We start from the raw sequence: 7,874 nt of genomic DNA on the forward strand, positions 1-7,874 counted from the left end.
ACCACATTGAGTATGTGAAACTGTGAGCTCTGGTGTCGCTAAACCAAAACAGATTCTTTTTTTTCCTTCAGTGATTTTCAAAGAGCTCCAGTGTTTTTCTGCTCCCTCCTTGTCAAAAGCTTTTTGTCCCCTTTAATCTTCTCTTGGGGACGATGGTTGGCGCTGAGGCCTATGGGAGAAAATAAGACTGATGCTGTTTAGGCTTTTGAATCTCTGTTCTGTTCTGTCTTGTTACAGTATTGCCTATTTTCTACTAAACATGCAGTAAAAATACTTTAGAAGATACATTAGCATCCTGTTCATCACAAAGGCAATCAGAGTCCTCATCGTTTTTTTTGCACTGTAGTTGATAAAAATGGATGCAATCAGATGCTGTTTTCAACCCTAGACATGTGTTTCTCTATCCTGAAGAGGTGCCATTGGAAGTTTGTTAAAGATTGTTTGTTTGTGGCAAAGTGTTTTGCTTTTTATTTTGACAATTTTTCTGCTGTGGTAAGATGTGACGGCCATTTTGTGCTAAATTTATTTCCTCTGCCACTAACAGATTTTTTTTTTGCCTGCAGTTTGAATATTGTATTTAATCCACTGTATTCCTGCAGAAACTCAATGAATATGTAATATTTGCAGCTAAGTACATATTGTTTGATTGGGGACACAAATGAGTGAATAAAATGCAGATGCATTTTTAAAGTGGCAGTGGTGCCAAAGAGTGAAGCAGCATTCACTTTTATAACATCTAAATCCAGCACTAACAATCAATGCTTAATATTCAGTTCTCCCACTTACTTGCATTTTCATAGCCAGCAAAAAAAAAAATTCAGTACAGACACAGAATCTTCAAACTGATCTGACTCTACTAAACCACCATTGTCACTCAAAAAATCAGTAGCTCTTAGTCATCAAGCTCCCCTCACTGGTGACATTTGTTTATTGAATGTACCTCCTAAAGTGTATTTTCAACGGTGATGCCATTGCTTAGCTTGAAAGAAAAGTCAACCAATTACATAATCAGTTGAAAACAAGTCTTTGAGCTGAACCAAACCAAACAATTTCAAACAAAAGTGGATTGTAATTTCCACCTCTGTTTTGTTGATCTGTTTTGCAATAGCTGCAAACTTGTAACTTGACCATATGTGTGTTCACTGAGCTGCCTAACCAATCAGAAGCTTTGTTTTCACATTTGAGACATTGCAGTAGAAATCACTGAAAATATGTGCTGCATGAGGAGTCATAACTGTATTGAGAGCAGGAGACCAGGCTCTTATTAATTGATATTTTGTGTTGAGTCCATTAGAGGCGTCTGTTTTTTGGAGCTCTGGACGGATGATGGAGATGTAACATGGGGTTTATAGCTCATTACTGTGGTGTCAATGAGAGCCGGCAATATTGCAATTGAGCTTCCATCACACCTGGATATTGCACTGACTAGCTGTGCCTGGACCTGACCTCTCTCTGCTGCTTATAACGTTCTGTCCAGCCCGCTCATAAAATTGTGTCAAGGGAAATTATGGAATCATGAAATCAAAGTGTGCTACATAGGGAGTAAGAAATTGGAAAACACGAAACACTTCACGGTCTTCACCGTCTAATTGAATTTGAGCATTTGATATTAGGAATTTTGTGATTTGTCTCTTCCTGCTGTGTGTTTTTCTGTTTCTGCATGAGTGTGTATCCATGAGAGCATACTATACCTTTATAGATGCAGTAATGACAACATAAAAATTTAAAGAGAGAGCACAGACACACATAAACACACAAAGACCAAACCAACAAATTGCACATGATTAATTTAGCTGTGATAGATACCCATGAGACAATGTGGAACATTTCCCATGACAGTGCTGAAAATACCATAGGCCACATTGATCTTAGCTCTTTTCAATTTTAATAGTGTCAGTCATTTCTGGAGGGGGTTGGATTAGTCCTTTTTTTATTTGCTTCTTATTTATTTTATCTTATTTGCTAATATCGTCAGTAAGTCACGATACATAATGACCTTTAAGGGGTCTTAGTGTATGATCCACCACTGGCTGATGCCCACTCTACGCTCATGATTGCCGTATTCGAAAACAGAATACATATTATAAATTGCCGCAATGATAAAACTGGAGCAAAGGTGAGTCCTGCATAAAGGTAATTTCAAATACAATAAAATGACTGTTGGCATTTTTGTGCTCTACTTTATCTTTTTTCACAGGAGACCAAGTCGATTAAACACATTATTCATGGAGCGATCACCTAATTTACTGGTCATATTACCTTCAAGAAACAGCTGTTATTGCTTTCATGGTATGAGGGGTAAACTTTTGATAAACTCTGACACAATAAGACATATGTGTTTATTTTTTAGAGGTTGCTCCTGTGGTGTAAAATTGTGTTTTATATATTTAGGAAACATTGTTCCACCTCCATGTTGACTTAATCACTCAACTGTGATGGTTTCTTCTTGGTTTTGACTTGTGTTTGGCATAGCCATACTATGTCACTGTTGTTACCTACCGACAGATCATTTTTGAAACGCTGTTGTTTTATGCTTTGCAAACTCACACATCAAATTTCTTTATAGTTGTCAAATGCTGCTAACTAATATTTATATATGAACCATACTTTTAGAAGTGTTGGTGATTGTGATTAAGTTATTCAACAATCCTTTGTTATGAGATGTTTACATTATTTTGTAATGACCCTGCATCTGTCGTGGTGTACATGTGTATGTGTATATGTATAAGTGGTGATATCCGGCCTGTGAATTCATATTCGAATGAACAGCAAAGAGATCACAGGTGTGTGTAAAATTGAGTATTTTACAGTAGGTTTGAAAGTGCTGCAGCCAGAGTTTTGTGTATGTTTCGTATATAATCGACCATTCACATGTGCTAGTCTGTGTAATTGTGCATGCTCCCATTACAGCATTTTTTCACTTTTTTCTGTTCAGTGATTATGCTATATATGAGGAGATCTTACTGTGTTGTCTTATATAGAACCTAAGACAGATAAAAGCCTCACCAACCCCACACCCCCAACACACACACACACACGCACACACACACACACACACACACACACACACACACACACACACACACACACACACACACACACACACACACACACACAAACACACACACACACAGTCGCACATACGGATGACTGATGGCCCGGGGCTCTCCTCTGTAAATGACAAGTGCCATCCATAATAGGCAGGCAGGGGCTGGTAAAGTGATTATGTTCATAACACACTGTGTCTTGGTAAACACAACTGGCACCACGTCTGTCAGACATGGAGGCAAATTGCTCAGCCCATGTAAAATTATGGATTGTGTTTTAGGTCTAGCAGACGGTTGTTGTTGACATGACAGATGGATGGACTACCCCTTTATTCCACCTCACTTACTGTAGAAACTGTGAAAGTCTGAGCCAGAGGATGTCAGAGACGGCCAAGCATGATAAAACTGATGAGATACTAGGATGATGACTATTGTGAGCATAGGGAGCACATTATAAACTCATTATACATCACTATCTGATAATTACATGCATGATAATTCATTATAAATCTGGAATGACTCTATAATGAGATTCTTATCTGACAGTGCCATGTCCTGATTATACAGAATGTTGATTTGCTTATAACAATGCAGTATCTAGAAATACAGAGTCAAAGGCAACTACACTCTGTTTAAAACTGATGAATCATTTTGGATGACTGGCAAAATATATATTTCACTTATTGCAGTAGGAAAATTGCAATTAATAACATATTAGCTACTCCTTTGCCTTTCCTGCTGTCACAGGTCAAAATGTCTGCTGTGAAAAAGGTAATTTGTTTTTAATACTATAAACCTCTGCATATCCATGGTACACCCACAGGTGATTTCACCAATTTTTCCTGTTTAGAACTCTCCTCCAGAATCTTTTAAAATTTACAAGAAATTATGCAATATGTCAGCCAACTTTAGTACTTCACAGCCAATTCAATATCACAAGGAGAAAGTAAAATGTTTTCCAGAGATTTTTGATTTTCCCTCAGCCATCTTAGCACTGTCTTAAACCTGTATTCTTTTGTAATGGCCAGCAGGGGGCCTGGTTGCGAAAGAAGTACAGAAGCTTAACAACGCCTATCTATGGCACTGTGTACATTTAAATAGCCGTGAACATGTTTTTGTTGGTGTTGTTTGTTGACTGTTCATTTTTTACATTTTGTTTTGAGCCTGTTTTTCACCAAAATTAGCATCTCTATTAATATCCAAGTTAACATGAATTATGGATGCACCTTGCTAACCAAGCTAGCTAGCTAGTGCTAGCATTAGCAGATAACTTAGCTCCATCCTCTCATCCAAAAATGGTCACTTCTGGCTCCAAAACAATTTGACAATGGCCAAAATGCCAAACTTGAAGCTCCAAAACAGAATGTAACCAATGGGTGACGTCACTGTGGCTACATCCACATACAGTATATGATGCTGATATGCATACTGAGTTAGTATATGATGTGTAATAAGACACAGCTATCAAGGCGGACATTTTGATCTAAAAGCACAAAAACAGGTGCAATTAATAACGTCAGGGTCAACATTCAGGGTTTGGTGTAGTGCATGCTGGTCTACTAGAATAAGTAATGGAATGTTCATCATAATGATAGCTCACTTCCATTAAGTGTAATTTTCCTTCCATGACAAGACAAAATTGCTGTGAAAAAGGTCTATTCCCAGCATAGCTCTGCCCACCTTCAGCCTGCGCAGAGGTCTAATCAGCCAGAATAACTGAAAACACCTGTGTAAATGTGTTAATTGAACAGAATGGAAAGGAGGTAATTGGGAAATATATAATGACATTCACAAAGACACAGCTGTGATGAGTATATCAAAAACTCTGAAAGGTAAAACACTGATTAGGTAGAATTTGTTTTAGCTGGGAGTAACATGTCTGATACTATGAGTACAAAGGAAGTGACTTTGAGGAATATATATATATATATATATATATATATATATCAACAAAATATAATTATTCTCCTCTCACATTTTGTTTCCTCTTGCATTTTTAGGCACTTCCTGTTTCCTTTTTGTCCTTGATCTCTTAAACACTTGTTCATGAAAGTCTGTATTTTGAGTCTTCATCAAGATTAAATTATTTACCTCAAGTATGATATTTTGTATGACATTTGATTACAACAGAGTGTGAAAGTGAAATATTACTTTGGATCTAAAGAGGGGAAGACTCAGGCATCAGAGGGAAGACAGATTATTAGTGAGTGGCTGTCACAACAGGACACTGTTGAATGACAACGTTGTTTCCTTACGCCAATAACTCATCATCTAATTAAAGGTGGCACCCTATCTTTCACATTACATCTAGTGTCGGACTAGCAAGTCTCAGTAACACTGTTTCCTGAAATGCTGCAGGGTTTACATTGCATGTATTGTGGATTTAAATAGAACATTCTTGGGAGGACATCTGTGACTCACTGTGCCTTTTGGGTAACCACATTAGCAAGGAGCTGTACAGTATGGACAGAATTCAATCAGCTGGGCAGGAGCTTGAATGCCAGAGGATTGGTGTTTGAAAGTGATACTTTGTTTTTTGTTAAATGTAGATAAGAATGAATTACACTAGCAATATTACAATATTATAAACTATAAGAGGTAGTTTAATCTGTATATTCTGCATTCCAGTATAGCCCAGGGTATTTGTTTGCTTTATCTAATTACCTTCAGGTTACTGATTTTAGGTCTGCTGGAAAGCCTTTCTTACAGAACAGATTACATTTTAATATGTCACAGAAAGCACAAGTGCAAATAATAAATGTAATGATGTCTGAATTCCATTTAGCTGCCTCATCTGTCAAGGTTCTGGTATTGTGCATGCTGTCATGGCTTACTGGGACACTTGAATAGAACAGAAGCATTGTTAATGTTATTAATAACACCTGTGCAAGTCAAACTGTCTGCTGTTAAAATGTCATTGGCCCAACAAAGACTGTTTTATTCCCACACTGTAAAACCTGATGCAGGAATTTAGTGGAACTAACTAATCTTTTCTTAAACGTTAATAAACATGATCAGCACATAGTTTTAGCAGACTTTCGAGCATGCACTATTTGATTGTTCTTTTTTTGTAGTTCGACGAAAACACACACACACACACACACACACACGACAATCTGCTGAGTGGCTTTAATGTAGAATTTCTAATACCTCCACCATGGCATCTTATTGTGTCAGATATCTGTAGGGTTAGGGTATTTTATCAGAACAAGATGAAAAGAAGACAGAAAGAGCCCTCACACTGCTTAGTCTTCTATTTAGCACAACGTCAGTTTATTTCTCCATTTCTAGGCCTACGTCACGATTGCTGAAAGCAAAACCATAATGGCATGGACTTAGTTTTGCACTATACAGCATCTCTCTTCTTGAGAGCTCCATGCATTGAGATGTGGCAATAACACAGTGAGATGGTCAGACAGGGATCTTCAAATGAAATCTGAAGAGGTAGACATACGTACCTGCACTTTTCTCTAAATGGAATTCTGCACCTGAGAGGACCGGAGAGGAGAAGACATGTGCTGTGATCTCCTTTTCTATCTTCCCCACTGGCTCCTTCTCTCTTTACAGAGTTTTGATCGCACATGTTGTATGCAAAGGGAAACATATGAGACTAATCTTTGATGTGAAGGCAAGAATCTCTTTTTCTGTTTGGTAAAATATGATAAGCTTTCTATAGTGTTGCTAACTGAATCTGGCCAAATTCATTTGGTAGCCACAAAGAAAAATAAAAAATATTTGATTAAACACGCAAATCTGACAAAAATGTTATGGTTGTTGCAAACACATTTCAAATCTAATTTGGATAACACATTGTTTTCAGGACGAGATAAACTAAAAAAATATGAGATCTGAGACATATATTCTCTTCGTGTTTACCACACATTCACATTGTTGGCGTACTAATTGTTAAAGAATATTAAATATAAAAGATCTGAATTTTAAGCCTTGAACAGAATTCCATTGTAGGTGTTTAACTAAAAAAAATTAAATAAATAAGAGATTGACAATACAAAACGTTGTTTGCAAGAAGAATGAATCGTCTACAGGATAACAGCCTATAATCTGAATGCAGAAAATGACAGGAGGGTAAGTGTTAAATGGAAGGTGAGTTGTACTCTTCAAACTACATGCATTTAAATAGAAACTGTCGGGATCTCTCACGGAAATAGCGAGGCTTGGACCCAAATGCAGACAGAAGGAATTTATTAAAAAGGTAGGCAAAAACTTACTCGGAAAATTATCCACATGCAGAGGTGTCAAGTAACAAAGTACAAATACTTTTTTACCTTACTTAAAGGGGTGATAGAATGATTATATAGGGTATTTCACACTGTTCCTTAATGTCTCCTAATGGGGTATGTAACATTGGTTGGGCTGAAAATGGCCTGGTTGATATTTTATTGGCCCTTATGCATCCCTGTGTTTTGGCCCTATTTGTAACAAGAGCTTTTCTTCCAAATATGGTATGCTCATGAATATTTAGATAAGCTGCGCGCTGATTGGTTGAGCGAATTGCCATACGCATACATTAGAGACGCGCGCTCACATTCCAGACACTGCAATGTTTCCTTACCAAATTCACTTCTGAGACTTTTTTATGCGAGAAATCAACTATATAAAGCTCAAATATGGGCCATTTTACGAAAATGTATGGCTAATTGCAAATTTGGTAAGACGTGTCGGACATAGGAGCTTGACACAGTCTGACGAGAAAGCGGCAGCCTGCTGGGCTCCATAACCAGCGCAAAGTCACCCTTTGTGGATACTGCACTACCGGGGCTCCACTGCCAGTGTTCTGACGATCTATGCTGCCTTGTCGAAAAATGC

Source organism: Perca fluviatilis, chromosome 5 (assembly GCF_010015445.1).
Source record: "Perca fluviatilis chromosome 5, GENO_Pfluv_1.0, whole genome shotgun sequence".
In the NCBI taxonomy this organism is placed as follows: domain Eukaryota; kingdom Metazoa; phylum Chordata; class Actinopteri; order Perciformes; family Percidae; genus Perca; species Perca fluviatilis.